Source organism: Stegostoma tigrinum, chromosome 21 (genome assembly GCF_030684315.1).
Source record: "Stegostoma tigrinum isolate sSteTig4 chromosome 21, sSteTig4.hap1, whole genome shotgun sequence".
Lineage (NCBI taxonomy): Eukaryota > Metazoa > Chordata > Chondrichthyes > Orectolobiformes > Stegostomatidae > Stegostoma > Stegostoma tigrinum.
This window is the reverse complement of record NC_081374.1, coordinates 5439589-5465960: the sequence shown is the minus strand read 5'-3', so window position 1 is coordinate 5465960 and position 26372 is coordinate 5439589. Positions and strand designations below refer to the sequence as shown.

At 40.6% G+C, this 26372-nt stretch overlaps 1 protein-coding gene across 3 annotated transcripts in view; it reads right to left on the bottom strand.

Annotated features, from left to right (window-relative positions):
• The window catches only part of rap1aa (RAP1A, member of RAS oncogene family a), a 147317-nt gene that overhangs the window by 85793 nt on the left and 35152 nt on the right, over nt 1–26372 (bottom strand). For 2 of the 3 annotated variants that reach the window (XM_048553553.2, XM_048553554.2), the window contains one exon: nt 14356–14439. The exons of the other annotated variant lie outside the window; for it this stretch is intronic. The gene's annotated coding sequence lies outside the window, so the exon portion shown is untranslated. The remainder of the gene's footprint in view (nt 1–14355; nt 14440–26372) is intronic. 3 annotated transcript variants of the gene reach the window in all.

Below are 26372 nucleotides of genomic sequence, written 5' to 3'. Positions count from 1 at the left end.
TACTGACAAGGCCAGCATTTATCATGCTGAAATTGGACTAAACAGAGTGAACCACAAAGTTGCTGCCGCTCCATGTGATGCAAGCACATCCACTACCAGGAAGGAGTTTAGCTGGTGTAATGGAAGGAACAGCAATATATTCTCAAGTCAGGGTGGGACAGAAAACTATAATCTAATTTCAGTAGTAAATGGAACACTGACCTTTATTTCAAGAGGGAATAGACTATAAAAATAGGGCAGTCTTCTCAAAACCAGACAAAGGTATTAGTCAGACCACAGCTGGAATGTGTGAACCATTTTAGACCATTTATTTAAAGAGAAAAAATATACTGGCATTGGACACAATTTTGAGAAGGTTCACAAGGCTAATACCAGGTATGGAGGGACTGCCTTTTGAGGCGAGGACAGGTAGATTGAAACTCACTACTCATTGGAATTTACAAGAGAGGTGATTGCATTGAAACACAAGATTCTTATGAGCCCTGATGGGGTAAATGCAGGAAGTGTGGAACAGTGCAGCACCATAATCTCAGAATTAGGGGTCATATATTTCAAGAGACAAGAGGAAACTTTAGTAGGTAGTGAATTTCTGAAATCCTTTATTGCACAGCACTGTTGAATCTAAGTCATTAAGCATATTCATAGCTGACATACAGATTTTTAAAATCAGTGATTTATTGCCACTTGCATCTACACAGTGATATTGTAAAATAGTGAAACGCTTAAACTAGTCAAAATGGTGACAACAGTTAAGAATAAAAGATCAATTGCTCCTATGTCATATGGAATGCACTGCTCTCGACACACCATGGCTGAGTGAATACAGAGGGGGTGGGTGAAGTGCCATTTTGGTCAGAATAGCACTCCGTTCTGAAGTCATATTGGATTAGAAGTGTTAATGTTTCTCTACAAATGCTGTCAAGACCTGAATTTGTGGAGAGAGATAATGGGAACTGCAGATGTTGGAGAATCTGAGATTAAAGTGTGGAGCTGGATGAACACAGCAGGCCAAGCAGCATCTTAGGAGCATAAAAGCTGATGTTTCTGACAAAGGGTCTAGGCCCAAAACGTCAGTTTTTGTGCTCCTGAGATGCTGCTTGGCCTGCTGTGTTCATCCAGCTCCACACTTTGTTATCTGAATTTGTGGAGGCATGTTTTTAAACTATGCTAGAGCTATTGCAGCTGCAGGCAGTAATGTATTTTCTTATAAAGCTGTTTAGAGATGTTACTACACACCTCTGGAGCAAGTGGGACTTCTCCCTGGACTGAGGGGCCTGGGTTTATTATCAGTACCACAAGAGGGTCCTATCTGCAGGCATCAAGACAAGTACAGGATATTCCAAATGCTTGGCTCGTGCCTTAGCTGATGAGCAAACTTGAGTCAAGCTTCCTTTAGAATTTCTAGCCTCTGACCGCACTTTTAGATTCACAATAAATATGGCTTGTGCAGTTAAGTTTCTTGTCAATGGCAGCTGGTGCAAATTGTATTTTTAAATTGTTTCATGGGACATGGGTTTCATTGGCAAGACCAGCATTTTCTACCCATCCTTACATTCCTTGAATTGAATAGGAGCTTGGCCATTTCAAACAGCAGCTAAGAGTCAACTATATTACTGTTGGTCTAGAATCACATGCAGTAAAGACCAGACAACAATAGGTCTCCTTCTCCAAAAAGAGAAATGCAATTTCACAGATTAGCTTTCAACTAGAGGTGAAAAGGGGTTGATCATCTGCCATTGTGGCATTTGAACACCTGAGTATTAAACTGGATCTCTGGATTATTTGTTTAGTGATATTACAGTTTATTTCACTTCCATTAAGCACACGGGGAGGGCTGTCATCAATAGTTTTGCAGATGGTTTTTGCCGTAGGAGTCTGCTGTGTTTTGCTACATGCAGGTGCCAGACTTACATTATTTGCCACTATATTTATTCATTGTCACTGGGTAAAGAATGTGATGCCCTCAACTTGAGGACTGCAACAAGTTACTGTATACAGAACAGAGCTAAAGTGCTAGAAAACTACTCAAATTTGATTCAATTGCCAAAATAACTAGTAACCAACCAACAAAAGCTATCATACCAAAAATCTAACCGTGAAGTGTCCTTGACGTAGTTGGTTATTGCCCATTTCTTAACATACTAAGAAATCCCTAGAATGTGGAAACTGTCCCTTCAGCCCAACAAGTCCACACTGACCCTCAGAACATCCCACCCAGACCCATCCCCCTAAACTACACATCCCTGAACACTACGAGCAATTTAGCCTAGCCAACCCACTGAGCCCGCACATCTTTGGGCTGTGGGAGGAATAAAAAACAGAACAGCCATAGGAAAACAATGCAGACATGGGGAGAATATGCAAACTCCATGCTGACAGACGTCAGTGAAATTGCACCAGGGTCCCAGGGGCTGAGGCGCAGCACTGCTAACCACTGTCATATACTGGCAGAAGTGTACAAATGTTACAAGGCAAACAATAGCTTTAATATTAAAGTTTCATTATAAAAATGAACTGTACAACATTACATTTATTAATTTAATTTTTGGCCCACAATTCCAAATTTAGCTCACTTATCACCAATCTTGTATTCATCATTTGAAGCATGTGTGCAACTGTTTAGAGAAGTCTCGTACTTAAGGATTAGATCTGCAAGTTAGCCCAAAAGTGCACAGGTCTAATTTGTTACTTTTGCAATTTATCTAATTTTTTGCATTTAGCTCTTTACCAAGTTAAGACACTATAGAAAGGATGTCAATACACTAGACTGACTACAGAACAGATTTACAAAAACTGTTCCAAAAATGAGAAACTTCAGTTGAGAGAATAGCTTGGACAGGCTGAGATGGTTTTCTGGCCAAAGTAACCAGGGAAAGACCTGGTAGAGTTTCAAAATTGAGGGGTCTGGCTAGAGCAGATAGGAAGGAAATGGTCCTGTTCATATAAAGGATTCAAGTGTAAATGAGGGAGAGAAAACCAACAACTTTTGCATGAGTGTTAATAGGAACTGCAGATGCTGGAAAATTTGAGATAACAAGGTGGGTGAAGCAGCATCTTAGGAGCAGGAAGGCTGACGTTTTGGGCCTAGACGAAATCCACTGCAGGTAGACTCAAATGGAGGGATTCAAAAATGTCACTAAATGATTGTATGAATATAAAACGTAAAGAGAGCATGGAAGTGGAGCAGCAGACAAATGTCACCAAAAAGTCCTGAACAGAACAGTACACCAAAAAGGTGCTAATGGGAGGAAAGGTTTTGTAACAGTTTCTATCACAAACGAGAGAAGTATTCCACAAACTAAAATGACTGAAGGCAGGCAGGTTGCCAGGGGCTCAATAGCCTCATCCATGTTTTTTTAAAAAGCAACGGCTGCAGAGATAACAGAGGCAGTCAAATATTCTAGAATGCATTGATTCTGGGAGGATTTCCCCAATTTAGAAACGATTAATTTGGTGCCGGCAGAAAAAAGAAAACTATGGGCCAGTTAGCATAAACATCTATAGTCAGGAAATTGCTAAAATCCATTATTAACAGAATAGTAGGATGTTTAGAAAAGCTTAACGCAATCAGCTAACATGGCTGAGGGAAGAAATGACAGTTGACAAATTTGCTATAGCTCAGAAGTTATTACAAAGGGGAGCTTGTAGATGCAATTCTAATTTGATTCCCAAATGACATTTATAAGAGGTGCCACATAAAAAGTGAATGCGGAAGATAGGAGCTCACCACATTGGAGGTAGCACTTTTGCATGGAATGTAAATTGATTAACAGATGGAGAATCAGGAATTATGGTTCTTTTTCAGGATGAAAAGATGTAGCCAGTGGAGTGAGGTAGACTTTAAAAAAATAGAGATTCCAAAACATGCAGCAGAGGCATCTAGGTGCCTGTGCTCAAGAACCAATGTTAGCCAGTGGATGAAGCAGCAATTAAGACAGCATTTAAAAAGGGGGAATTTTTTTTTTTGGGGGGGGGGGGGGTTAGAGTTTAGGAGTTGGGGGGGGGGGGGTAGTTCGAGTTTAAAAAGTAGGAACGTCTTGTTATAACTGGATATGTTGTTGAGGCCACACCTGGAGTACTGTGTACAGTTTTGGTCCCCATATTAAGGCAATAATATTCCAACACTGGAGGCTGATCAAGAGATTCACTAGATTGACTCCCGGAATGGAGATTAAATTTATCAGGAGCAGCTAAACAAGTTAACTCCTGAATAAAGGTCTTAGAAGAATGAGGTATGACTCCATTGAAACAAGGTTGAAGAGGCTTTCCAGAGGAGATGAAGAAATCTCAGTCAGAGAATACTTCCAGAATTTAGGAAAAAAAAGAGTACTCATTTAAAATGAAGGTGCAAAAAGAATTTCTTCTCAGGTGATAGCAGATATCTGGGGTTCTTGACCCCAGAGATTTATGTACACTAAAAGTATTTATAGAATCCCTAGCGCATAAACAGGCCATTTGGCCTAACAAATTCATACCAATTCTTGGAAGAGCATCACACCCAGACTCACCTAACTCCATTCCTGTAATCCTTCATTTCCCATAGTAATTTCCACCTAATTTACCCATCCCTGTACAATTCAGCATGGCCAATTCACCTAAACTGTGGGAGGAAACTGTAGCACCTTGAAGATACCCAGGGAGAAACAGCAAACTCCAGAGATTGTGGCCAGAGGCTGGAATCAAACCCAGGTCCTTAGAGTGCTGTGACGCTACAGTATTAACCACTGAACCACTGTGCTGATCCAAACAGAAGGGAGATAAATGTTTTTAAAAGAGTTGAAGGCTTTTAGTAGCAGGCAGGAAACAAATTCTGACCTTGAGCTGATCAGCCACGATCTTATAGAATGGTACACAGTCCCAAGGAGCTGAACAGCCTACTCCCATTTCTTATACTGTCTACTATACAGAGAAGGGAAGAGTTCAGGCAAAGACCAGGACCGGTCAGGCTTGAGTTTCTCCAACATTTCATTTCAGATTTCCAGCGTGCTTTTATTTTTATGTTCTTGCAGTCAATTCATAATGCATGAAAGGGGGGAAAAAACTGAAATTTCAGACTTGTTTTAAAAACAGGTACACCTAACAAGGTAGGTAAAGTGGAACAAGTATATTTGAAGATGCCATATGTAAGCTGGTTATAAAAACAGGGTTCAGTAAAAGGGACCCCATGAAAGGATTGCTCAAAGAACAGAAAAATAATTAAGTGTGTCATCTTCAGGTTGACAGACTTGAATGAAGAGTGATGCACAGAATCAGTACAGGGGTTTTGGTCATTTATACAACTTCAAATGAGAGCTTAACATTCTCAAAATTACCAATGATACGGAAAAGTGTGAAATTAATGTGGCAGATGGAGCATGCCACATCGAGGCATGACTGGGAAGTTTGCAGAGGACAAAAACTGGCCAGGAGGTCAATTATGAACAGCATGGCTGAAAACTATAGTAAGATAATGATTTAGTTGATTGGCAGACAAGTGGCAACTGCAATCAAATTCAGAAAAGGCAGGTGAGCTTGAGACAGCAAACAAAAGAAAACACAAATAGGAATGTGCAGGGGAGAAAGGAAGAGAGAGAGAGAGATTTGGAGTGCATATCCATAGGTCCCTGAAGGTAACAGCTCAAGTAGATAAAAAGAATGGTAAAGGTACCACATGGGATAAGACGACAGTAATAATGTGGTGGACTAGTAATCAATACATCCAGGCTAATGTTTATGTGGGATCCAAACCAAATACTTCTAATGACATACTGAAAATTTAAATATTAAAACTGGAATTAGAAAAAGTTAGCCTGATGGCAACCTAGTGACTATTGTTAGTCATAAAAACATACCTGGTGAACTAATAGGGAAGGAAATCTGTCACCACCTGCTCTGGCCTATGTGATTCACGACCACAGGCATGTGCTCATCTCCTGCCTAACCAGTGACTCCCACATTCCCACAAACTAGTATTAAAACAAATTGGGAAAGGTAACAACAGGGATGTGATGCTGGAACTAGGAATCAATGGTAACATTACAGAGCAAGGGCAGAATTGTTCTCAAGAGGAGATTTAAAGAATGTTACCAGGACTTCAAAATTACAGTTGAGGAAAGATTGGTAAGGATTGTTTTCCTTAGCTGACAGGCGATGTAACTGAGTTTTATAACATAACAAATGGCTTGGATAGAGAAAACCGGGAAGACCTGGCTTCCTCTAGTGAAGAGGTCAATTACTCGGAGCACAGATGTTAAGATAACTAGTACAGGGAGTAGTGGGGACAAAGAGGGATAACTTTTTTTAAACCCAGGGTGGTGACTGGCATCAAGAAATCCGAGTTTCTGACTAATCAAACTGGGCAACTAAACTTAAAAGAATCTGCACCTGAAGCACTGCAAGGCTATTTACCACAATCTGATAAACAGGATGTGAATGTGTAGCTTCTGTCTTCACTGGCTGAATACCCTCCATGGTCTAACATTTCTACAGTTCCCTGACAATGAAAGGGTTGCTCATGAGGAGTGATGACAGTAGGATTGACCTATATTCTGCAGAGTTTAGACAAGCATTAGCAATTTCAGCAAAACATGCAAGATTCTGCCAAGTCATGGTAATGTAGATGGGCCATGCCATTTCCTTTGGCTGGAGACTTTGTAACTAAGGGCCGCAGTCTCAACATAAGGCAACTGCCATGAGGAGACATTTATTTCATTCAGGGGTGCAAATCTTTGTTGTTCTATGTCCAAACAAGTTCATAATGCTTAGTTGTTAATCTCAGCCTTGAACAGGATCAACATTTTAGACTCAAGGGAACTGACAGTATGATCTTATCAATGATGGGACAAGCTTGACCAGGATATATTCCACACCCACTTTTATGTTCTGTTCTTGCGTTAATTTGTAACAAAAATATTCCATGTATTAAAGTAATGGCCATCAACTAACAGATTACACTACAGATAAGTATTTTCTCACTTTCATACTCCACAGCAAAATTCCAATTTATTCAACACAACTGCCAAATTCACTTCTACTGCTGAAAGAAGCAAGAAAAATTACCACTGTCACCCATTTACAATACAATAACAATTAGCTGCTGGGTCACAGCAACAATTGTTTCTCTTTAAAAAAGCTTTTTGGAAGACTACTAATTGCTGACATTAAGTGAAACATGTGGATTTATCCTACTCAAATAATATAACCCTATTACTGCATTTAATTATTTTACACATTCCCAATAATCTAACAATACTCCCTTTTACAGGCTGATTCAAGTAAAGGTTTTTTTTAACCTCCTTTCCTTTAATTCTGGTCTAAATTTACTTGTTGCTATTTAGGTCTCCAGTCCTACTTTTCACTGAAAAATAATTTAGGTTAACCTTATCATTACTGAATATAATTAAAACATAATAACTCATACAATTACATGCTAGAAACATAATAAATACACTCTTCCAAAATGTACAATTTCCAGGCAATCGTATCAATTTGTTTTAAAAAAGTCATCCTAGGCAGTAAAGAGTATAGCCCATTAATCCATTTTAACTTGTTCTAAAATTGTTTATCTTGACCCATTTTGAGAATGGAAGATGTATTGCTAGTTCTTCTACCCTGATGTCAAAGCATGGATGATTTTTCTTTAAAAATATCACCTGTAGAAAAAAGTTAGCTTTGATTGTAGCTGATACCCTTGAAAATAATTAGAGCTTTTCTTTTTAAATTTCACTTACCGAATGGCCACATTTTCAGGCTAATTGAAGGGAAGTAGGTTTAAAGTTTGTGAAAGATTTACTTCTACACCAATTAGTAATGGTGGAGAATTCCACAAACAAACAATCTTCGACCCAAATAAATCTGAACCCTGTCAACCTTAACAGGGAAAATAAAATTGAGACTCACTGCAGTGTTTTAAAAGGATGAGCAAAAATGCAAAAAGCATGATTTATTATTAGTTTGTTTTACAAATGTTAATTTGAGAGATTAATGAAATATTTACAGGTTAGCATACACAGAAAATACAAACTACTTCCTCCTCTCACTTTGCTTATGACAATGAAGGAGGAGAGGAGACCAAATTGCAGCATAAATATTGGTTCAAAACAGGTGGGCTAAATAGCCTGTTTTCATGTGACAATGTCAACTTAGGCCTGCCAATTCTACCACTTGGTACAGCAACACATTCTTGGAATATTGCTTCAGATTTGATGTACAACGAACTTCTATACCTTCCACAATTAAAAAGGAAGAGGAACAAGAATGGGTGTTTATTTCTGGTAAGGTCCAAAGAAAAGTGTCAGCTCAACTGGCTATTTACAAATACCAAGACAACAAAGTATGAAGCTGGATGAACACAGCAGGCCAAGCAGCATCTCAGGAGCACAAAAGCTTTTGTGCTCCTGAGATGCTGCTTGGCCTGCTGTGTTCATCCAGCTTCACACTTTGTTGTCTTGGATTCTCCAGCATCTGCAGTTCCCATTATCTCATTTACAAATACCAATGGCTCAAGTGTTAAAAACAATGGAATCTGTAAATCTGAATAAGGCTCTAAATTACAGAAACAAAGGCAAATGTATGCTTGGCCATGTCTTCATCTCTTGAAAGATGAAAAATTGTTACATGTATAGATGGATCATGGCAGAACTAGTTGCACTGGTAGATTTCTACACCTGAACTTGGAAAATAGTTTAGGCAGCTAAAATGGGCTTGGCAAAAGTATACTTCAGTCCCCACTGCTCATTGCGAAGAACTGAAGTCATACCACACTTGAAATGCCAACTATTTCTCTCCACATGTGCTGCCAGACCCAGAGTTCCTCCATTATTCTGGATTTGTGAATATGCAACAGAACCATATTAAAAAAGGGTTTTAACAGCATACAGTCACTGACTTGAAGATACTATTTAACATCCTCTATGTACTGTTCATACTGGAACTATTTAGTAATTTCCTTTCTTAAACAAAAATATCACAGGACATTTTGTAAAAAAATGCCCAACTGTCTCAAGTCATATTCGTATTAGAAAAAAGGAATTTTAGTATCAGCAAGGTCACTGATTTGCAGTTTTCACAAGGGAAATAAAACCAGCAAACATGCTAAGAAGTGAAATGGCTGACTTACTCTGGGTAATCTGGACATGACAGCACAGCTGAGCATGAGCTAATATCTTTTTCAAAAAGGAAGGGACACTACATTTGCAAGAGTAATGCACTGGTGTACACTGTTGCTGAACCAGCCAATGACTGTTCAAAGGAAATGGGGAAAAGCTGTGAACATGATCATTACAATGGCTGTGGCACTGAACAAGCATTTTTTTTTAAAAAACAGCTTTATGAATGCAATGGCATTACTCCATGTTCCACTACACAGGAACTCTGAAGAAATTGCTACCAGGACACCACTTCATAGAAGCATTGCATAAATGTTTTAACATTTGTTTGATAGTAATTTTAAAAGCAGAATCTTTGCAAAAGGTCATTTGGACAACAGGCTAAGGTTTTGGAATTAATATACTCATGTGCATAAGACCAAATACTAGTCAGTCAACAGAAGCCAGGTTAATACTCAAGAGTATGAGTGGTCTCCACTCTTCTAGGCTATTAGCATTTCATTATTCTTGCCAGAATGGGAAGACACTCAGTGGAAAGATAAGGAAATGCGTGAAAATAACCAGTGGGAGTAAATCTGTAGGGAATACAGTAGTTAAAACCACAGAAAAGACAACAAAATCTGGTGATTTTTAAATAGGAGTGTTTAATGTAAAGGTGTGATGACCACTATGTACAGAACAAGGTCAAAAGGACTGCAGTACACAGCTGTAGGGACTCCAATGCAAGAGACAAGCACTGAATTGGACTGGTTAACCAAGGATGGGAAAATCCCCGTAGTCTTAGTATCTAGAGTCTCTCCCCCACCACCTCCATTAAAACAAAGACCACAAGATTTAGTGACGGATAGTAAAACTTGAAAGCATTTTGCGATTTTTAAAAAAATCTGCCATTTGAAAGAAGCTTCGAAGGCAGAGGGATGAAGGAATCACCACTTTCTTTGGTGTATAAACTCAGAAGGTGGTCATGAATTTAAAAACTGATGGAGAAATCAGGAGCGTTGTAGAAGGCACTGTTACTTTTGAGACAATGTAGATGATATTGTGATGAACCAGAGTGTTTGCAGGAATGTTTTTTCCTTCAGAAGAGGACAGAACAAAGAAGTGGGACTACTGAGGATTCAAGGACTAAAGGTATACTAAGGGAGGCCTTTCTCATGATTATAACCTAGGAGACTCAGGCCAAGTGGAAGGACACTTGAAATTGCAACCTAGGACAACGTGAAGTGAGCCAAGGACATTGGAATTTTTTTTTTAATGCCACAACCGCCTGAAATGTAGGACACAGTAAGAGGTTAAGGCACATTTTGATAGTGCTAGTCACTGCAAAAGTACTTTTTTGTTTAAAATGTCTTAGTTGCTTTGCCTTTTTACAAAGCAACCTACAGTTTTAAAACATTGTCTTTTAATCAGTTGGTTGCTTGGGAAGTTAATCAAAAAAATTGATTTTTATTCAGATCTTAAAAAAGGGATAAACTTACCAACTATCACTGGGGAAGTGTTTGGGAATCTAGTTGGGCTGAAGACCAATTATGCCCAGGCCTGATAAAATATATCCTAGGTCATTTATGGAAGTTGCTACAGAAATAATGGATACACTGGTAGTAATCATCCAAAGTCTCATCCAGGGTCTCAATCTCAATAGGCTGAGAAACTGTCCTATTCAAAAAAAAGACAAAAACTGTACTTATAGACCACTTAGCTTAACTTCTGTCATTGAGAAAGTGCTGAGTCTATTATAAAAGTAGGCAGAACATTAGAAATATATAAAAACGAGCAAGCAGAGACGACATAGCTTCGTGAAGTCATGTCTGACAAATTTATTAGAATTCTGGGGGTAATAAGTAGGGTAGATGAAGGGACACCAGCCAAAATGCTAGGTTGATTTCCAAAAGGCATTCAATAGAAGGTGCCTGTGCATGAGGCTACTTAAGGGCCTACAATGTTGAACACAGTATATTCACACTGAAAAAAATTAACAGTTGGAGTAAAGGGAGCAGTTTCAGAATGGCAACTTGTAACTAGTAGTGCCAATACAATCAAGGCTGGAACCATAAGTATTTGCTATAAATCTTGATTTGTATAGCGGAAGCAAAAGTTAATCAGGTTTGCATGTGGCAAAATTGCTGGGACAACAAATAGTGAGGATGACAAAGCACCTATAGATGGATACAGGCAGGTGAAAAGAATGGTAAATGAGATCATGCACTTTGGCAATAACAGAAAAATGGATTTAAAACTGGGAAAAAATGGATGAAAGCTGCAGAAAGGCTCTCTTGTAGAGTAGTGGCAGTGACCCCATCCCTGGACCAGGATGCCCAGGTTCAAATCCCATCTGCTCCAAAAGGCATTAAATAACATCTCTGAACAGGTTGATTAGAAAAACCAAGGTTAATAAAACAAGCAAGCTGCAGTGATTTGGAGATCTCAGATCCAAGTACTGGCACGGGAGACAGTCCAGAAGAAAGGTTCACTGAGTTGATCCCAAGTATGAAGTTTTTTTTTGAAATTTGAAGAAAAGGACAGGCTAATTAGCTTGAATTTGCATTCATTGGAGTTTGAAAGTGCAAGACATGACCTTATGATATGACAGAGGATCTAAATTCTGAAGGGTCACTGGACCTGAAATGTTAACCGCTTTCTCTCCACAGATGCTGCCAGGCATGAGGTTTCCCAGCGAATTCAATGGGCTAGATGAAAAAGTAGACAGATCTCATGGGAAATTTCACATTCACAACAGTACCCAGGTTTGAGAAAGGCTTAGCAGTAACATCCCTCTAAAGTGAAGCAGAATCCAAATGTCTTCTCAGAATTGCTCCTCCTCCTCCCACCATGACCACTGGTTCTGGACTCTCTTTGGTGTCGACCAAATAAAATGCCAAAAAAAAGTGTATTCATTGTGCTTGATGGAAGGTTAAAAAGACCTCAATGGGAAATTTCACATTCACAACAGTATCCAGTTTGTGAAAGGCTTCACAGTAGCATCTCTCTAAACTGATGCAGGATCCAAATGTCTTCTCTCAGAATTGCTCCTTTTAAGCCTACAGCACATAAGTGTGCCAAGGAATAGAGGGACCATATGCTCAAAAGAAATGTAAGGGAATGTTGGTCATTATCATGGCACGTTGCGATTGCAGTGCAATTTAACAGCCAAATGTCCTTTGCCAGCATAAATTCAACTTAAAAACCAACAATGGCAAATAAATCAGACGACCTTCACTCTGGAAAAAAGAATTCTGTACCTACATTCTCCAAGATAGAAGGGACTGAGGCTTAGTTTTACATAGGAAAAGGGAAATTGGAGGATCTTTCAGGCTTAGAAACAGACAAATCACCTGATTCAGGTGAACTGCATCCCAGAATGCTGTGGAGGGGGAGGGTGGAAATTGCAGGGGATTGCACAAATTTTTAATTCCTGTCTGGCCACAGAGGAAGTGCCAAAGGACCAGAGGGCAGCTGATGTGGGGTGGTAGGGATGAACCAGGAAATTACAGACTGGTGAGTCTCATGCTAATGGTAGGGAAAGTATTGGAGGAGATTCCGAAGCAAATTAATATTAACTTGGAAAGGCATGGGTTATTTAAGGATAGTCAGCATGGCTCTGTGAAAGGGAGATCATGCTTAACAAATCTGTTAGATTTTTGAAAATGTGATCAAGTGTGTGGATGAGGAAAGTTCTGCTGATATGGTTTCTATGGATTTTTAGAAAGGTTTTGACAACATCCCACATGAGACTGAAGGTAAAATCTCACAGAATGAAGGAAAACTCAGCAAGATGGATCAGAAACTGGCTTAGAAATAGGGCAGAGGTTAGTGGTAGAAAGCTGTTTCAGTGGCTGGTGGCTAGCAGTATACCACAAGGATCAGTACTGGGACCCTTGCTTCTTGTACCATAAGTGATTAGATGGAAGTGTGGGAGTAACGTTAAGCAAATTTGCAGGTGACACAAAGATTGGTAGAGTGGTTAAAGAAAAAAAAAGTGTTGTAGGTTACAGGAAGACAGGTGGGTTAGTCAGATGTGCTGACGCTATTAGACTGGTAGGTATGAGGTGATGCAGTTTGGAAAAAACAAGATGAGAGTATTCAATGCATGGAGAACGCGAAGTAGCTTAAAAGAGGAATCTTGTAATAATTACTCAGATCCCAAAGTCAGCACAGTACGTGAATAGGACAGTTAATGTGTCATATGGGACACTTGCTTTCAGTCGTGGCAGAGTATAAGAGCAAGAAGGTAATGTTAGAGTTGTACTGAACGCTGGTTAGGCCACAACTGGAGCACTGTGTTCAGTTCTGGTCATTTCACTGCAGAAAGAATGTGATAGACCAATAGGGGTACAAAGTAAGTTCACCAGGATGTTGCCTGGGACGAAGAAATTCAGTGATAAAAAAGGAGAGACTAGATAGGATTGGATTGTTTTCTTTACAGCAGTGAAGACTGAGGTGGGGATGGGGGAGAAACATGATTAAGGTGCATAAGATTAGGATGGGTATGGTCAGGGTGAAGAGAGCAGTTCCTCTTGGTTTAAAGATCAAATCACAAGAGCGCATGGTTTTTACGGAAAAGGCAAGAGATTCAGATGGAACCTGGAGAAAAGCCTTTTCACTCAACAGGTGGTGGCAATCTGGAATGCACTGCCTGGGAGGGTAGTGGAGACTTGTAAGCTTAGAACCTTTTTAAAAAAAAAACTTGAGTCAAATGCAGCAAATTGGGATTCATGCACTTTTGGTGGTAGTTGTGTCAGTGCAGACTTAATGGCCTCCCTGCGCTGTATGAATCTGAATCTATAAACTGTTAAGGCTCAGAATATAATAATTATTGAGAATAATCCTGCTCAAAAGCTCAAAAGCACAAAAGCTTGCTCCAAGCAAGAAACTAAACTGGTGAATGCCATGTTGAAAGGAAAGTCGTTAAGTTCCAAACTAAGACATTTTACAAATATTACACCAATACAAGTATGATTCTATATCTTGCTTTACTCAAAGCACAAAATCAGCCAAACTGCAAGTTTTACATTATTTAAACAACCTATTCAGCAATATTACACATCTCCACATCATAAGACTTCAACCCAGGCCTCCTCACCAAAGGTGGGACATCCCACATCTAACAGCTTCCAAAGGTTAACAAACTGCACAGGTGAAAGCCAATTGTGCCCAATCAGGGGTCAAATGGAACCAAGCAATCCACACAGCTGAATGTCAAAGCTATTCATTCATCAACAATAAATAACAAGTGGCGAGTAAATTCTTGGTTTACCGCGAGGTTACTTACCTCTTTGGTTGCAAAGGATGGGAAAGTTCAGATGTCAGCAAATTCTTTAAAAAATAGTTCCACTTAATTTTAAAAGGTAGAATTCTATAATTAAAGAAAGCAAAAAAGTATGTCAAAATTGTGGAACTGCATTTTTTTAAAAAAACACTTAAATGGAACATTCAAGTATCAACTGACAAATACATGTATTAAGTAATTGTAATTTGAATTGTGGGTATTATGGTCTCACATTTATGAGCATTCAGGGCTCTCCCCTCCCTGCAGTACCATAATATCATTGTTTATCTACAAGAGAAGTGCCTAAACAAAGCATTACAGATAACAAAGGTGCGGAGCTGGAGGAACACAGCACGCCAGGCAGCAGAGGAGTGGGAAAGTTAACATTTCAGGTCAGGGCCCTTCTTCAGAAAGTCCAACCTGAAACATCAGCTTTCCTTCTCCTCTGATGCTGCCTGGCCTGTTACATTCCTCCAGTTCCACACCTTGTTACCTCAGACGCCAACATTGGCAGTTCCTACTATCTCTGATAGAATTAGAGGCTTCCAGAAGGCCCTCCACTGCATCTTCCTACCTACCTTTGGGCATAACTTCCCACTGTTGAGTTGATATACAACACCATTGCAAGGGCACAAAGCACAACAACTACACCTTCCTAACCTTACCCTACTCAAAATTCCAGTCACTGACCGCCAGACACTGCACTCAGCTCGTCCAGCAGGCAGTGGTTTTATATTGGAATTCAGTAAATAGGGAGAGAGTATAGTTATGCCAAATACTTTTGCATCTACGCCATGCAAAGTCCATGTTTCTGGCAGGGATCCCAAATTTAGCTTAGGCAAGAGAGCAGAGATAGATTCTCCATAGGCTCATCTGGTAAAGTATTTCAACTAAGCCACCTCAGTAAAGTACTTCAGGTGTTGGGTTCAAAAGATGAAAAAACAACACTGACAAAAAGTACATCACTCAACAAGTGGAAATATCCAAAGTAATACATGTTCTTAGTGAGGATTTTCCCTTCCAGGGAAAATACTCCTTAAAATAACTGGGATAGAAACATGACTACACAAACAGTCAAAAAAAAGACTAGAATAAGCTTTTTTAAGAGTGGAATAGGACAAAGATGAGCCCTTAGATAGTCTCACTTCTCAAGAAGGTAATCAAGGGCTCCCAGAAACTTTTTGTTTTGTAATAAAGCAAAGTGTATTAAAAAGCCAAGGACAGACTTTACAACTCAGGCAAGTTGATTGGCAAATACAATCTCACTGCTTGCTAAATAAATTAAATTTAAAAAAACAAAATGAAAACAAAATACCAAATACACCAAGCACCTTTAGATATTTATCTAGCTTCAGACTAACTTACTTCACAGTGAGGTCCGGAGGGAGGAGGTTACTTCACTGGTGCTTATCTACACCATTATACAGATGAACTAGTATCTAGTCAGCATCCATGTTCACCCAGGACCTGAAGACTGCAATCAGGCTGTGGAAAACGATACTACCAACTACAAATACAGGGATATCCTGCTGTGCAAGGCCTTGGTGAGATTACACCTGGAGCAGTGTGTGCAGTACTGGTCTCCTTATTTAAAGATGGAGATTTGCACTATGGAGGGAGGGCAACTAAGATTTACCAGGGAAATTCCTGGTATGCATGATTGACATACAAAGGGACACTGAATTAGTTAGGATTATTTCACTAGCATTAAGAATGAAAGGTTTCAGAAACCTATAAAGTCTTAACAGGACTGGACAAAGTAAATTCAGGAAGGATGTTCCCAGTGATCAGGCAGTCCACAACCAGGAGTCATACTTTAAGGATATGGGATAAGTCTTCAAAAGGACTGAGAACAGGAGAAATACTTTCACCCAGAGTGATGGGCCTGTGAAATTCTCTTCCACAGAAAATGGCTGAAGCCAAAACATTGAACACTTTTTACAATGTCTGAAATTGGAATGTTCACTGGTGGTTGTATTATGTTTAGAACCATATACAACCCCCAAGTTAGGCAAAGTAGTCAAGAATCAAATGCAGCAAGGCTTAATCACTACCCAGGTTTGGGTCGACAAATGGCAAATAATATTCATAAGTACCAGGCAACAGGAGTTTGATAAGGTTCCCCATGGTAGGCTCATGCAGAAGGTAAGGAGGCATGGGATCGGGGAAAATGTGGCAGATTGGATTCAGAATTGGCTGACCTTTAGAAGACCAAAGGTGGCAGTGGACGGAAAATATTCAACATGGTGCTCAGCCACGAGTGGTGTACCACAAGGATCTGTTCTGGGTCCTCTTCTGTTTGTGATTTTTGTGAATGATTTGGATGAAGGAGTGGAAGGGTGGATTAGCAAGTTCGCGGATGATACGAAGGTGGATCACATTGTGGACAGTGCGAAGGGCTGTTCTAGGTTACAAACAGACATTGATAGAATGCAGAGCTGGGCTGAGAAGTGGCAGATGGAGTTTAACCCTGTAAAGTCTGAGGTGATTCATTTTGGAAGGACAAATTTGAAAGCAGAATACAGGGTTAACGGAAAGATTCTTGGCAGTGTGGAGGAGTAGAGGGATCTTGGGGTTCATGTCCACAGTTCCTTGAAAGCTGCCACCCAGGTGGATAGAGTTGTTAAGAAGGCGTATGGTGTGTTAGCTTTCATTCATAGAGGGATTGAGTTCAAGAGACATGAAGTTATGCTCCAGCTATACAAAAGCCTGGTTCGGCCACATCTGAAGTATTGTCTCCAGTTCTGGTCACCTCGTTACAGGAAAGATGTGGAAGTGTTGGAAAAGGTGCAGAGGAGATTTACCAGGATGTTGCCTGGAATGGAGGGAAGGTCTTACGAGGAAAGGTTAAGAGTGTTATGGCTTTTCTCTTTAGAACGATGAAGGATGAGAGGTGACTTGACAGAGGGGTACAAACTGATCAGAGGTATAGATAGGCAGCCAGAGACTTTTTCCTAGGGTGGAGGTAGCTTTTATGAGGGGATATAGTTTTAAATTGAAAGGAGGTAGATTTCAGGGAGACACAGGGGTAAGTTCTTTTCTCAGAGAGTGGTAGGGGCATGAAATGCATTGCTGGAGAGGGTAGTAGAGTTGGCCTCATTAGGGGCATTAAAGTGGCTAATAGATAGGCGTATGGATGATAGTGTAAGGTGGGGGTGGAGGTTGGATAGACCCTAGGTTTAGGGTAACAGTTTGGCACAACATTGTGGGCCGAAGGGCCTGTACTGTGCTGTACTGTTCTATGTTCTATGTTCTATGTTCAAGAGAATCTAATCACCCCATGATGTTCAGTAGCATTGACATCATTGAATCCCACAAATATAAAAGGTTGTGGTTACCATTGAGCAGAGACTGAATTAGCCATAAGTCATGTGGCTACAACAGCAATTCAGAAGCTGGGAATTCTGCAGCAAGTTCACTTGGTGCCCAAAGTCTAACATCTGAAAGGCATAATCAAGAACACGATGCAATACTCCCCACTTGCCTCGACGAGTGCAGCTCCAACGCCACCTTGACCCCATCCAATACATAGAGCTACATCTTAACAGTATATAAGGTTCCAGGCCATTAAAGGTTCCAGAAGTGTTAGATTTTATTCCACCGTCTCATGAATAAGCCTGCTTGGGGAAAAAAGAACTCAGATGCTTTGAGTGCCTCAAGTCTCTAAATATTGTGTTACTGGAGTTCCAATTCAGCATATTCCACAGCACAGCTAAACAAGCCATTGTTACAATGGACTGTTGGTTCTTCAGGCTCCTCAGTATGAGCAACATAACGTCAGAAAAGTAACATCAATTTCTATCAAGCCTAGCTTTCTGTTTTGTCAACTAGGTTGTGCAAGTAATAGTGTGCATTTACCTAAAAGAAAAAACTAAAACGTCTTTGTTTCTAGTAAAAACATGCTCATTTCAATCAAGACGTAACAATTATAATAAAATATCTTTGTAACATTTTTAGAGCGTAGTGTAAAGAATGAAGGAAAGTAAGCCAATTTTCACTGAATAGATTCCTGGCTTGGGATCACCAATTCAGGTAAAGTCAGTAATTCCAACAAACCAGCCAAACTGACTCAAAACATTGTCAAGAGCAATGCCAATTTATAAAAATGACAACATTTCTTGTGCAATTCCTGGCATGATTGACAGCATCAATACACAAACTGTCAGGTGACTTTCTTTCTGGAGACATCTGCATTTTTAAACTAGAAAATACACTTGCTTTAATTATTCAACTACATGACGTACAACTTTCAACTAGACAGTTGCTTGCCATTTCATACATTTGTTGTGCAATTTTGTTGCATTCTATTAAAACAGCAATCTAGGATCACACAAGATGCACAAAACATGCAAGGGATAGGGAATACAACTTCTGCTATCTGCACACCTTTTGTCGTCATGCAAAAGAGACGGTAAACAGCTATATGTAACAATTATCACAGAATTGGGGAGGGAAGTAACAAAGCTAAGCAAGAGGAGCAGATCCCAAGCACTTCACTCCACAGATACTACCTGACCTGAGCATTTCAAAAATCATTCATCCAGCAAGTATTACTGTCACACGTATTCATGAGTACAGCAAAAAGTTTAAAAAAAATCACCCTAGGAGCTAAAGATGCCTAGGTACAGATGTTTAACTGCAAATTCTTCGAAAAAGTTAGAAAAGAAAGTCATCTAGCACTGCAGGCCTTTGTGCCATCTTTAAGTACAAAACCAAAAAAAGGAATAAATTAGAAAAGTAAAAATTCAGAATGACAGCCCTTCCACTCCGACTGCAGACAGGCTAGGGACCCACGCTAACTTTGAGGCTCAAGGACGGGGAGGTAGGCAAAAACAAGAGTGAAAGAGAAAGTAAAGAATCAGTCAGGGCAAACGAGCTCTGGCTGATGAGTCCTTCTCTGCCATCATCTTGATTCTAGATGCCCAGAATTCCCAACATATTCCCTTTGACTAGGCTCAAGTTTTGGGCCAATAATTATAGCGCTGAGCTGGTTTACCAATATCCCAAAGTAAATATTTTAAAAATGCATTCCATCTGAGATAACTTTAAAGTATATCACAACTGTACACTAAAGTGTGCATTTAGAGTGAAACATACAACCTGTTGCACAGAAATCTAATTCATCCGAGGAATTGTTACGATAACCAGACAGGACAGGAATACAGCTTCCTGTATTTAACACGAGAAAATGAGAGCCAAAATGAGATTTTTGGATGTTGCATGCAAATACAAGTAAAACTTCAGGTGGCTAACTTAGAAATTTAGCTAGAGGTCATTTAGTTCACAAAATTAGCAGTTTTGAAGTTTTATAATAGATGAGCTGTCAAATATCCAGCCGCAACTTCACTCATTTTAAGAGTTTACTTTGCACAGAACTCGCATAGAAGTTGCTTTATGAAAGATAGAAAGGAAATAATCGAAGAGAAACTTGCCTACAAATAGAATGCCACAAGGACAGAGGAAACAGTCATTGCTACTTTCTATGCAAAATGGTCACGCTAAGCTACCGAACAAAGCATAAAAATCAGGCTATTTACATTATCTATACTAGCACTCAAGCCACCTTCGAAAATCCTTCATACAATACTTAACATAAACCCTTTCACATACCGCCCCAACCTCAGCATCCAGTGAGTCATCCTCTGTCACTTCCGCCAAGTGCAATTCAACCCCAAAGAGATAATTCCCTCCCCATTCCATCTGCCTTCTGTAGGGACCACTCACTCCGCGGGTCCCTCATCCACTCCCCACACCACACCCGACACCTTTCCCTGCAACCACAGGTGTTACACTTGCCGCTACACCTCCACCCTGGGCCCAAAACAATCTTTCCAAATCCAAAAAGGATTCACCTAAACATCCTCCAACTTGGTCTACTGTATCTATTGCTCCCAATGTGGCCTTCTCTATGTTGGTGAGACCAAGTGCAGACTCAGTGACTGATTCAGAGCATCCGTGCTTTGTACGCTGTAATCAATACTACTTTCCGGCTGGCAACCATTTTAACACTCCCTCCCACTCCCTTTGTGTGTCTCGATATGGGGCCACCTCCAGTGTCACAACAATCCCCAGTTTGCGAGGCAAACAACACCTCATATTCCACCATAGGAGCTTAAACAGCCCCATGGCCTCAACATAAAATTCAGCATTTTCAAAGTCTCCAAGCCTGGCCTCTTCCCATGTCCAACCCTCCCTCTCATTCCCACCTCCTCCACCTGACACAACCTGTTCATCTTTTTCCACAACCCCACCTTTCCCACTGACCAATCGCCACAAACCCCTACTTGCATCCACCTATCACCATCCCACCTACCTTCCCTAGCCCCACCACATCCCTTTATTTCTGAGCTCCATTCTCCCTCCCCAGTCCTGAAGGGTGTAAACCTGAAACGTCGACTTTCCTGCTCCCCGATGCTGCTTGTCCAGCTGTCTTCCTCCAGCTCCACACTGTATTGACAAACCCTTTCTCCCTTTTAGTTCACTGTTAAAATCCTATACTATTCACCACAACAATTTTGATAGCATTTTTAGTATTCCTATTAATCTTCACTTGAAGGTTATTTGCACTCCGATTTGGTTACCATCTGGTATTAATGATTTCTAGGCTTGCTTTTCCTTAAAAAAAGAGAGAAAACTTTGTTTTATCTGGGACCAGGGAAGGGGATGCCGCAGGTGGGTGGAAGGGAGAAGAGGGTGGGACCAACATACCCATAATGTTTCTAAAGTGTTTTTTTTTTCCCTATTTTACTTCAGAGATTCCATGAATTTACCCATCACTGAACAGTAAGCTGACTGATCTAAACAAGATCCCTGGTCATGTCAATCATGTTTTACATTAATATCCACCAGGCCTTTGCACTACACACTTTTCCAACTAATTTTTTTTGCTCTCATCCCCAGTTTGTCCTTAAAGGGATACAATCCATCCAGCCAGTGCTCTTATGCCAAGATATTTTTAGTTCATTTAAAATTTATCCTTTGAGACAGCAGATCATTTCTAATCTCTATTAGTCTCACATCTTGCCTGTGATAAATATTTAAACCAAAGTAATTAATATTTGTCATGTCATTATCACCAAGATTTTATTTCAAAATATCCCAATGGCCACATTTCCAGTATGGTCTTCCTCTTTACATTTAAACTTGTAGAATATCTATTTTATGTTTCAATAATTTAGCTTCAAAATTTCTCTTTTAGCTCTCCAATCTCCCTCCTTGTGCTGTTACTTTCTGCTAATGTTTTAACATCCTCTAACTGCACACAGCATCTGTGGTTAGACTGTTTGTTCTTGGAAAAGCAAAATATTTTCCTTGGTCTGGGTCAAATACTTAATTTGAAGTGAATGCCTTGCATCACTGTTGTGCACAAGCCTTTTTTCCTGGAGTTGCATTATCAAAAATCAGTTGCAATTTATTACATTGTTCTTAGTCATATTTAAGTCCTCTACAACACAAGCCGTATATTATGATAAGAACTGAATCACTGAGGCAATATAGTTATCTATATCTCTATTACTAGATCCAGCAGTTAGTTATGTGAGGGGGAATAATCACAACCTAAAACATTAACACACTCCAAAAGATGCTGACTGATGAGTACTTCCAGCTCTTACTTTCAGGTTTCCAACATATGCAATGCTTCAATTGTGAAACAGTATATTTTACAAAGCCAACATTTAGAATCTCAAATTCTCAATATACTTTGGGAAGTATATTCCCTCTCCTCCTGTTTGGGCAACTGAAATACATCAGTTCTGTGGATTACTCATTTCCCCCATTTCTTCCTTTTGATGCTCTGGAGGCTATCCTTACTAGGGTGACTGATCCCTAATTATGTGGTACCTCTGAGATCCTACTTCTTACTGATAGCTGTGGTTTATGGCAAAAAAAAAAGCAAAATCACATCAACCCATGTAACTCTTACATAATTTTTTTGGTAAAAATGTCTTAGCCGTTTTTACTTCATCTTGCAACTTGCAGCATATTATTGCCTCCAGTTCATTTTTGCACAACGCATGCTATGTCCATAATAAGCAGATTAAAAAGTTCATAGCACTTCCTTGCAGTTTATTTTTAACCATCTTTTCATACTGCTGCTCTATAACTAGTCTCATGCTCCTTCCTTTTTCACTCAGCCTTGTATTAGTATTACAAACTTTGCCACCTCATGTGACTATTCCATAAAGAACACTGGTCTCATTTTGGTTCAGTGCAGCCCCTCCCATTGATGCAATTTCCTTGTTCCAATACCGCATGAAAAAGGAGGTGCTGTAGTCACCATGTCACTCAAATCAACATTTGCTCATTACTAGAAAATGACACAGATAAAAATGTAAGTGGCTAGCAGTTAGAGAGAACTCTACAATCAATGCCAATTTTCCATCCTGAAAGATATTCCTTTAAAAAAGTTATACATCAGCAAGGTATACAAATGCTAAAAGGGCTACCTTCCAATTAATACCGCACTAGTTATCTATAGCTTGTTAAAAGATCCAAGTGATGATTCAGTGTCTGCAGAGGCTTTTTTTTAAAATCAGTGCTCTGCCCCAACCACTCAACTAGTCACAAACTTAGGGCAGTAAGTGAAAAACAACATTTAAATATAGTGGACATAATTTGAGCTACAAAGAGGGCCATACAAAAAGTTATACCGTACAGAGTTATGAGCAGTGTCAGTGTAAAGAAAGAGGAACGGGACACTGAACAACACTCATTTCTACTTTACACTGTGACAATTAAAGTGATTGCTGCTTTATAACTAATCACATTGATAGTCAGTGTATTCTCCTAAACTGACTCCACCATTTAGTAGTCCATCACAGAACAGAGAAAAAACAGTGGACAGTCTAGACAGCTGAGCACAAAGCAAATAGTTTCATACATGTAAAAGTGAACTGAGGTTTAAGTTGGGGGGTGGGGGGGGGGGGAGGTTGAACAAGGATTGGAGACTAAAAGAAGTCATGTGCTAAGATCAGCTTCAGCTACACAAATTTTATTTGAATGTTTCCTTTAAACTAAAAGAATATCATTTTTAAAAAAGCTGCAAAAATCAATTGCTAGAAAAAAAAGTACCAAGTCCAGCAGCATCTACAGACAGAAAGCAGTTAACCTTTCAGGTCTTGTGACCCTCCTTCAGTTCTGCTTTTGTATGCCATCTTTTAATGCATAAGCCAAGTGACACCATTAAAAAGTTACTAAACTTCATTTACAATGCAAGAGTTATAAAAAACTAAATTTTAATTAGAATTATTTGCTAATAACATCATGTTGTGTAGCATGTTATGTAATCAAAACTACTCAACTGAAGACCAAAAAACCTTTCAACACAACAAATCAACATGCAGACAGATGTTTTAAGGTTAGTGGACATTACTGAAAATTCAAATATTTGTCATTGAGATTTATGGAATCCACTGGAATCCCAATTCAACAACTGATCCCTCACTATCAAGAAAAGCTTTTTAACTAAGCCAGTGCATAAATATTAACCGGGTCTGTTGCCTTATCTGCAAGCTTTTTAAATCCTTAAACCCAACCAGGTCTCGAGCCTAGATGACAAGGTGTGGAGCTGGATGAACATAGCAGGCCAAGCAGCATCTTAGGAGCAGGAAAGTGAGTGTTTCAGGCTCTTGGATGTTGCTTGGCCTGCTGTGTTCATCCAGCTCCACACCATATTTCAGATTCTCCAGCATGTGCAGTATCTATTATCTCCAAATAGGTCTGCAGCCTATTAACATACTCCTTGAAAATCCTTTTGATTGTCAGTTATGTCTTCGATCACTTCTTCCAACATTTACACGTAGTGTCAAATCATGTCCAACAACAGTGGCTCAGTAGTTAGCACTGCAGCCTCACAACGGCAAGGACCTGGATTTGATTCCACCAGTGACTGCACATTTTCCTTTAGTCTCTGCTGTGCTCATGGTTTCATCTCACAGTCCAGGCATGTGCAGGTTAGGTGGATTGGCTATGCTAAATTGTCCATAGTGTCTAGGGATGTACAAATTAGGTGAGAGCCACAGGAACTGACACGTTACAGGGAATGGGTCTGGGTGGGATGTTCTTCGAAGGGTTGTGTGGACTTGTTGGGCAAAAAGAGCCTGTTTCCACACCGTAGGGATTTCACAATCTAATGAATGCTTAAATTACTAGTCCTTTTTATCAGTGGTTAGTATATAAATACAAAGTTTTGTCCAGTGTTGTCTTCTCCCAATTTACATAATTCTCCATGGAACCTCAATTATGGGACTCCTCTACAAAACAGCTGAAAAATACAAAAAAGCTACATTAAAAATTAAACTGTATGCTCTATTTGCATCCAACGACAAGAACAGAGTGATACCTCTAACAATTAAAGCCTCTAGCTCAAGCTAAAAAAGCAGAATAGAAAAAATGCACCTAAACAAGAGATAACAAGGTGTGAAGGTGGAGGAACACAGTAGGCCAAGCTGCAGAGGAGCAGTAAAGTTGACGGTTCTGGGTGAGACCATTCTTCAACAAAAAATGCAGGAGGGGAAGGGGATTCTGAAAAATAGGGAGACAGGGGGAGGCGGATAGAAGATGGATAAAAAAGAAGATAGGGTGAAAGGAGACAGACATGTCAAAGGATGCAGGCTTACAGCCAGTGAATGTGAATGCAGGTGGGGAGTTGGGGAGGGATAGGTCGGTCCAGGGAGGCAGGATGAGGTTAGTGGGTCGGGCTTGAGGTGGGAAGAATGGTTGGGGAGGCAGGGACTAACTGAGCTGGGTTTTGGGATGCAGACGTGGGAGGGGAGATTTTGAAGCTTATGAAGTCTACATGGCAACTCCGCAGCCCTAGTGTATCAAAGTGAAATGAGTTGCTGTTCCAGCATCTGTGGGGTGGCATCATTGTGGCAATGCAGGAGGCCCAGGATGGACATGTTGCCTGGAGTCAGGGCGGGGGGGTGCAGAGAGAGGAATGGTTCACAACTGGGAGGTGTAGTTGGTTGTTGCGAACTGAGCATAGGTGTTCTGTAAAGCTGTCCAAGCCACCACTTGGTTTTCCCCAATGTAGAGGAGGCTACAGGCAGGGGCAGTGGATACCTTATACCACATTGGCAGACGTGCAGGTGGGCATCTGTGAGGAGGGAGAGGAGGGAGAGGAGGGAGAGGAGGGAGAGGAGGGAGAGGAGGGAGAGGAGGGAGAGGAGGGAGAGGAGGGAGAGGAGGGAGAGGAGGGAGAGGAGGGAGAGGAGGGAGAGGAGGGAGAGGAGGGAGAGGAGGGAGAGGAGGGAGAGGAGGGAGAGGAGGGAGAGGAGGGAGAGGAGGGAGAGGAGGGAGAGGAGGGAGAGGAGGGAGAGGAGGGAGAGGAGGAATATATAGGAGCAGGTGTAGTAAATACTTTGGTTGCAGGGAAAAGTAACAGGTGGTGGGGGTGGAGGGGTGTAGAGCAGACAAAGGAGTCACAGAGAAAGTGGTCCCTCCGGAAAGCACAAAAAAAAGAGTGGGGAGGGAGAAAATTGTCTTTAGCAGTGGGGTCAGATTTCCACCATCTGCAATGTCGGAGGGTGATGCGTTGGATTTGGAGGTTGGTGGGGTGGTACGTGAGAATGAGGGGGATCGTTTGTCATTATTGCGGAGAGGGGGTGAGGGATGAGTTGCGGGAGACACGGTCTAGGGTATTCTCAATTACTTGGGGGGGGGGGGCAGGCGGGCAGAGGAGGAGATGACATCTGGGGATGTGTGGGAGTGGAATGCCTCATCTCAGGAGCAGATGCAGCGGAGGCAAAGGAATTGGGAATAGGGGAAGGCCTTTTTGCAGGAAGGTGGGTGAGAGGAGATGTATTCTAGGTAGCTGAGGGAGTCGATAGGCTTAAAATCAATATCCGTTTCCAGGTGGATGCCAGAAATGGAGACAGAGGGGTCCAGAAAGGAGAGAGGGGTATCAGAAATGGTCCAGGTGAACTTGAGGTTGGGGTGGAAGGTGTTGGTGAAGTGGGTGAATTGTTCAGGCACCTCGTGGGAACAGGAGGCGGTGCCAAAACAGTCAACGTAACAGA